The sequence below is a fragment of the Trachymyrmex septentrionalis genome, unplaced genomic scaffold, assembly GCF_001594115.1.
Source record: "Trachymyrmex septentrionalis isolate Tsep2-gDNA-1 unplaced genomic scaffold, Tsep1.0 scaffold32, whole genome shotgun sequence".
In the NCBI taxonomy this organism is placed as follows: domain Eukaryota; kingdom Metazoa; phylum Arthropoda; class Insecta; order Hymenoptera; family Formicidae; genus Trachymyrmex; species Trachymyrmex septentrionalis.
Window position 1 is genome coordinate 3,196,135 of NW_017305485.1, and position 7,291 is coordinate 3,203,425.

At 38.7% G+C, this 7,291-nt stretch overlaps 1 protein-coding gene and 1 long non-coding RNA gene across 12 annotated transcripts in view; both read right to left on the bottom strand.

Annotated features, from left to right (window-relative positions):
- LOC108749946 (glutamate-gated chloride channel) overlaps positions 1 to 7,291 on the bottom strand; it is an 80,425-nt gene that overhangs the window by 31,343 nt on the left and 41,791 nt on the right. The gene's annotated exons all lie outside the window — the stretch shown is intronic.
- Positions 5,291 to 5,858, bottom strand: LOC108749949. Its single transcript, XR_001939399.1, has 3 exons — positions 5,739 to 5,858; positions 5,401 to 5,646; positions 5,291 to 5,330 (listed from the first exon to the last, which is right to left on the bottom strand). It is a non-coding gene; the product is annotated as an uncharacterized LOC108749949 (long non-coding RNA).

Genomic DNA, 7,291 nt, shown 5'->3' on the forward strand with positions numbered 1-7,291 from the left:
TCGAACGACACGATTGAGATTCGATTCACGCGAGTACTGTCAGAATCGAGGGATGATACCATTCTGTAATCGTTTTCACCTCTATTTTCCTCGAGGACCGTCTACAGAGATTAACACGGGGATCACGTATTTATTGGGATGACACCTCAAGAATTCAGGACGAAAAAAACCGTGGAGTCATGGGAAAAGATTGGCGCAAAGTATAGCGATTCATAAAAACTGTTTGAAAGAAATTGTTCGGGAAAGAAAATCCTCCGGAAAGGAAAAAAAAAAAAAGAAAAAACCGGAGTAGCGGCGCTGTCGTCGAGGAAAATTGTGTAAGTGTCCTTTTCCTGTCGTCACCTAATTACGGTGCGATAACAAATTGCGAGATCGTGACTCACGTGAATTACATACCTGAGCACGACTCTCGCGTGCGGACTTTAATCTGGAGCATTATTTAAGCGCCTCAATCGATTCACGTATCTCACGGCATACATCTCGTGATAATAAATGTTTTCGTTCACCTCTCTCGTGACAGCTCGATGAGAAATGCAATGCGGTGCGCAGATTATCAAGTAAATGCTGTGAGATATGTGTATTATCTTGCGTAATATGCTAATTATTGCTTATTTAATACACTCAAACGCGTGCGATGTGCGTGTAAGAATTCGAAAAAAAAAAAAAGATTCGCGACATTATTATATTCGTGAAAAGTGCTTCAAGCGTTTCTTCCGTCGGCTGTCACAGTGCGGCTGAACTTGCTCGCGTGAAATTATTCCGAGTGCCAAGCAGTACGTGTGCATCTCGCTTTGTAGAGTGCTTAGCGAGGGATGAAGATTGCGAGGTGATAATTATCAGCGCGCGACTGACTTAGGATTGCCATCCGTTCTCTTCTCCCCACAGTCCTCTTTTTTTTTTTTTATAGGATGTCCGAGATAATTTTCCAAAGGCGTCCGAAATAATTACGAGCGTTTAGGATTTCAGGGAATCTTCGAAATATTTATTGCTTTGGCTCCGAGCTAATCTCCGATCTACAAACAAGGTTTAAGAGTCCATCTAGACAAACTTACATAACTACATAAATGTATGCGTAAAGAAAATTATTCAATCGTACGTAAATCTTTACAATAGAAATGTGATTGGATAATTTTCTTTACGCATACATTTATACGCTCTGCAAGATTGTCTAGATAGACCCTGAGCCGTAAGAAATTGACCCGTCACAGTCGAATGTGAGGAAATAATCGACTGTGATTGGTCAATTTGTTGCGGCTTAAGGCTTTTACGGTAAACTTAGGGCCGGAACACAGACTTTTGCATAATGCGTAATGCATAATGTATAAGGAGATCAATCAATCAGAATCCGTTTCGTGGAAAGGAAGAGTTCTGATTGGGAGGTTCTCTTTTGTTTTATGCGTAAAGCAGCATCTACAGTGAGATTTTAAGGCATAAAACTCGAGCTTTAAGCCTTAAGCCGTAGGAAATTGATCAATCATAGGGTAGTATTGATAATCAGATCTTATATTCAAGACCGTCTTAAACACAGTCTCAAGAAGTCACGAACCAATCAGAGGGCCGTGTTAGCGGGCATTACTTAAGAAACTACTTGTCTTACTAAATAAATTACTTGAGTTTCGAAAAAAAAACCAATTATGAATACCGCCCATAATCGATGACTTTCCTCACATTCGACTGATCGATCAACTTTACAAGGCTGAAATTTTACGCCTCAAAATTTCACTGCAGACGCCTTTACTTTATGTAAAGATCCGCGCTCACGTTCTTAGAAATTGACTGTTCCAATTTTACTAACTTATATTCCTGTACGCATCTAGAGTTGCAAGTGAAATGTCAGAGGTTTTTGTAGCCTGTAAGTTTCGCAAATTTCAACGTGGCAACCTTTTAGACTGACTTATTTATACGCGACTCTCTAATGTCATCTCTCGTCTAATGCAGACATTTCTCCATACCGAGATTTCGTATTTAGTGCCGTCATCCCCATCGGGTCCACGTGACGGGTGTACAACACAAAATCCGGTCGCGGCCTGCCAAATCCGGCCACGTATAAATCCCATAACTGCATTCGACGGCATGCCGATCGCGAGCCAGGGACTCCAGCCAAATCGATGCTGCGTGTATGTTTCTCCCTCTCTCTCTCTCCCTCTCTCTCTCTCTCTCTCTCTCTCTCTCTCATCCTCGTATCGCATCTACGTGACTCTCTTCCCATTATATGTGTTAACACCTGTTCCGGCAGGCAGCCGCGCTCTCACTCTTCACCCGTTAACCTTCGATTGTAGAACAACGATCGAGCCGTAATGCAAACACGAACGTATGTAAATATGTACGTACGTTTTGCTATCGCGTCTCAATTAATTCGATTTTTGTTTGGTTAATGTTTACCGCCCTCAACGCACATCTTATCCTCCCTGTTTGTTCAATCGAAGGCACTCGAGCTATCTTTTACCACTTTACGAAATCAATCAGTGTTGAGAAGATTACTTTAATCACGCAAAATATATATATATATATATAGCGCAAAAATGAAGCGAAATAAAAATAGAAGTCTCTTAAAAAAAAAAAAAAAAAAAGCAATATCGTTTTTGCAAAATACGCCGCGTTCAATTTCACGTTAATTAATGCGTTAAAACTGTTCGAAATCCGCCCGCTCTATAAAGAGTTAATTGATAAATAACGTGTGTACAAATCAACTTCTAACGCAACTTTATACAAAAGTTTTCGTTCAATCCACCAAATAACATAGTATGAGCCCTTGATGGCTCGTTAAGAATGATATTCAATCTTCATTCATTATTTTAACCTCGATGCAAAATTTCATTTGTACACGACAATATTCGCCTGTTTCCTTGGCATTCCATCCATTTCGTGCATTTATACGTGCATGATTGGCGTATCTAGATCAGCTTTATACGGATTTGATTGAAAAGACGAATTCCTTCTCTCCCACTGTAACGAACTTAACCCGTATGACAGACTGGCGTGATTAATTACCTCGGTAGTTCATAATTCGGCAACAAAATTCCCTTCAGTTCTTGTAGCATTCACGCCCGCGTGAATTTCCCTCCTCTTTTTTTTCATCCCTGTTTCAGTTATGAATCTTCTTCAAGTCACTTACGCTCGTTACCGCCATATATATACAGTAGTTGGTATTCAGCCCAGATTTGCAGATCGTTTTACAGGCGGAAGAGGGGAGTTGCGCGTAAGATACAGTTAATTCGCAACCACAAAGGATACTGGTGTGTGGATAGCACAGTATTCTCCCTAATATGGTGACCCATTGTGCTCACCCCGAACTAGATCCTATCTCGGCAACTGGCGTTTAAACAACAACATTTCCCTGCTATGCATCGTTGTTCGCTTATTGTTAGCTCAATTTTTGTAAGACGAGCCAAGAGTGCGTTGCCTTTTTGGCGCGATCGCAGAAACGTGTCACGAGAAAAACTAATCGAAGTAGTTTTACGATTTATTTGTTTGGATCGGGTATTTCAAATATTTGCGTTTCGTCGCTCGCGTTATAGAGCAAGAATTTTTCATGATCGAAATAATAATAATAACCGAACGTATAATAATAATAAACAATAATCGATTCTTTCGTGAAAGAATTGAAGGATCCGTTTAATTGTCTAATTTTTAAGCGGAAAAACTTGAAGAGACGCTCAATGCTAAAAAAAAAAATGAAATAAAATTAGTATTTTAATTTTCCAACACAAGTTCTGTTCAGGAGAACCAACTCAAACTTTATTAATCTAACTTAGCGGATGCGCGAAATCTTGGGCGACTTTATGTAATTTGACGCTTCGTTCTCCTAAACGAAGACGAAGCCTTTTCTTCCTTTTTCTATTCGAATTTCCTAAATCAATTACCCTCGCGTGATTATGAGACCAGGAGAGTATGTAAAATGCCTTCGCGTGTACAATTATTCTTTCCTTTACTTGACCACGCAGTTAAAGTATTAATAATGAGTTCCTGTCCGCCCTCCTGCTGCAAATAAATCGGGTAACTAACACATTAGGCGAAAGATTAAACGACAACAGTTCATCAAGATTGTAATATAAATAAATCGACTGCGCCGGCGGCAATTGTGTTTGATCGATATTGGGACCACGTCACTCATTACGTCACATATTACATAATATTACAGAATGTTACTTGTAACCCGAACGCAAATATAAATTCCGCAGACCCGCGAATTGCAGATCTATCGTTGCCAAGCGCCACACCAAAGATTTAGATAGAAACACATAATTTTCGGATGACCCATTTCCATTTCTTTAGCTCCAAAAAAAAGTCAAACTTTACGTTATCACGACATCAACGCGCGTTTTATCGCGTACGAGGGATCACATATATGTGTAACAACTTGAAAATTGAACGAAAAATTGCAGAGGTGCTTTTTTTTTAGGAGGGCTGTGTTTTCCCACTATTTAATAGTCAAAAACGGAAAAACTGCAAAAGCTGCAATATTAATAATTCTGAGTTATAGAATCATAACTGAAATATATAATCCCATGTCAATGCATTGATATAGATGTTGCGAGTGTACTGTTTGAGAGATCAGGAAGTTTATACGTAATATATAGTATTTGTCAAATTTGAATGATTTAATTGTAGAATTTATAGAAGCAGCGTATTACGAGAATGGAAAAAAAAAGAAAAAAAAATACATCATCTCACTCCTCGATTGATAGCGAAGGAGAATGACGATCGAGAGTGACGCCGGACTTGAACGCGTCATACACGGCGTGTTTACGGCTCTCATGGTCGATTAACTTCACGCGACGTCATCGACGGTAAACCGACCATGATTACGGATGGGGTGAAATTACAAATGCGCGATCGATCGATCGAAGGACACTATGACTATCTCCAAATTACGCCCGGAAGGGCACGGGTTCTAGGACGGATACTCGGCAGCGTATTAATATCCATCGCATCGCATCGCATCACATTGCATCGTATCGTATCACGTCGCATCGCATCGCATCGCATCGCATCGCATCGCATCGCATCGCATCGCATCGCATCGCCTCGGGTGCTCAATCTTGAAACGATGTACTTTTCCCAGCCATCCAGAAGTGGCAGCCGGAAACGAACTTCTATGAATTTTCACCTTTCCATCCGCACACACTCGGCGATAGTAAAAACTCAGCGAGCGAACGCGCACTATCACGGCTGATACTCGAGCGATAAAATTAACGAGTATTCGTTTAGCTTCCGAGACACGCGATCCGACTTAGCGTCACTCCAGCTCGGATAACAGCCGGACGCGAAAGGATCCCGAAGACTCGCAGGGAAAGTGATTAAAGGCCTCTTATTATCGCGTGACACGCCTATAAACGGGTGATAAAAAAATCACATAAATCGAATTTTCTTCCGAGTTTTAACGTGATATATATATACAGATATAGTATGGATGTGCCTGCAGTAGAAATCCGACGCGTGCTTAGAGAATATTCCGACGATCGTATTCGTTTAACTGCGACGTGTAATTGCGCTCTCAGTGCGATTTATTTAATCTCTCTTTCACACCTGCTTGCAAGGAGGATACAATTCTATCGTAACTTCAATTCTAAGCTCGGCAATGTCGATTACGTCGTCGTCTCTTAAGATTCGTTGCAGCTATATACTTTTTCTCAAATGTTTCACCTGTAAATTATCTTTTGTTTTATAAACAATAAATACTAAAAAGTATTATTACGTAGTATTATTTAGAGTCTTTTCATTATAATTGGAAATACCTTCCAAAATTGTAAGATGAAAATATGTTTCTCTTATTTCGATTTAGCCTTTCAACACACAAACAAACGTCATGTGTTATCGAATTTGGCAAAGAAAAAAAATTGAGAAAGACAATTTTACGCGACGAAGGAAAATTTCGGATATTGCAACAACGAAATATTGTAAATATACAGAAAGATGAAGTTTTGCTAATTATCTTTAGCAAGCGATTTAATTCCGATTTATATGCTTGCTTGAAAATTTGGTCTAATTATCTTGAATTTATTAACTTAAGAAAATAGTCGATTTGTCGATACGAGACAACGTTCGCACTTCTAGAGCTCTAGATTTACAAGAGCAGCAATTCTTTCATCTTTGAGGATGCCGACAACTTTCTTATCAGCTATTTCGATTTTGACCTAATCGTCTATCGTCCAAGTAAATAATAAATAATAAGTAAGCTTAGTAAATAAGCTAATAAATAAGCTTACAATTAATAATTTTTTAATACATGGTTAAGTGAAAAATGACAGACTTTTGCGCTACTTTTTGTAAATCTAAAGCTCTACATATTTCTCTATGATCTTATTTATCACGAGTCAAAAGTACTCTGTATACTCTGAATTACCTTCCGTTCGACCCGCTGATTGCAGAAATCGCGATAGGAATCGCGACTCAGGATTGCAGTGCAATCGATATCGACGAAATTCCACCCGCGATCCATTCGTCGCGTTAGGTAGCTCGAAATTGCAAAAAAGGGATACTTCTTGCATGTAATGTGGAGGAGATTGGAAGACGATTTTTATCGTATGAAATTTGTATCCTTTTTTTATTAGAAAATTAGATCATTCTATGTTTAAACGCGGTGTATAATTAAAATTTACGTAAACCATTTTTTTTCCTCGTGCTCTATTATATATAAGTATCTGATTTATCGAAATCTCATATATATGAAGTTATTATCTATGCATTATAATAATGCATAGATAATAACTTCGTATGTATGAGATTTTGATTTCGATAAATCGATATGTTATAATCATATGTTATCATAACAACACGTAGAATCACATTCTAATTAAGAAAAATTTACCACAAATCTCCCAATTTGCTCGCCCATTTTTGCCGAGTTATTAACAAGAGGAAGTATATATCGCGCGAAGGGAAGAAATAATATACGATGCATCCAAGAGTTGCAAGAATATAATGGGTCTGTAGTTTTATTTCTGTACCAAATTGCGCTAGAACTCTCTCGCTTTCGCCAAATATCAATCATATATTACCTATCTAACTTTAAGTTCCAAAAGTGTATACTAGTTCAGCCACTGAAAACAGACCTAATATCGCGAATAATGCTCAGTAAGTCTCGGGACTTCTCGAGACCGATCGTGGTTCGTTCGCGAACGTAACGCCGTTCACATTCACGAAGTTTATGAAGAAATTTCTCACCGTTCGGTACGCATTCACTCGGTATGGACGTGCGGAAAATTCTCGCAATTCATCTCGCTCGCTTATTATACATACATGCATATATGTATATATATCATCAATATATGACTGTATATATATATAT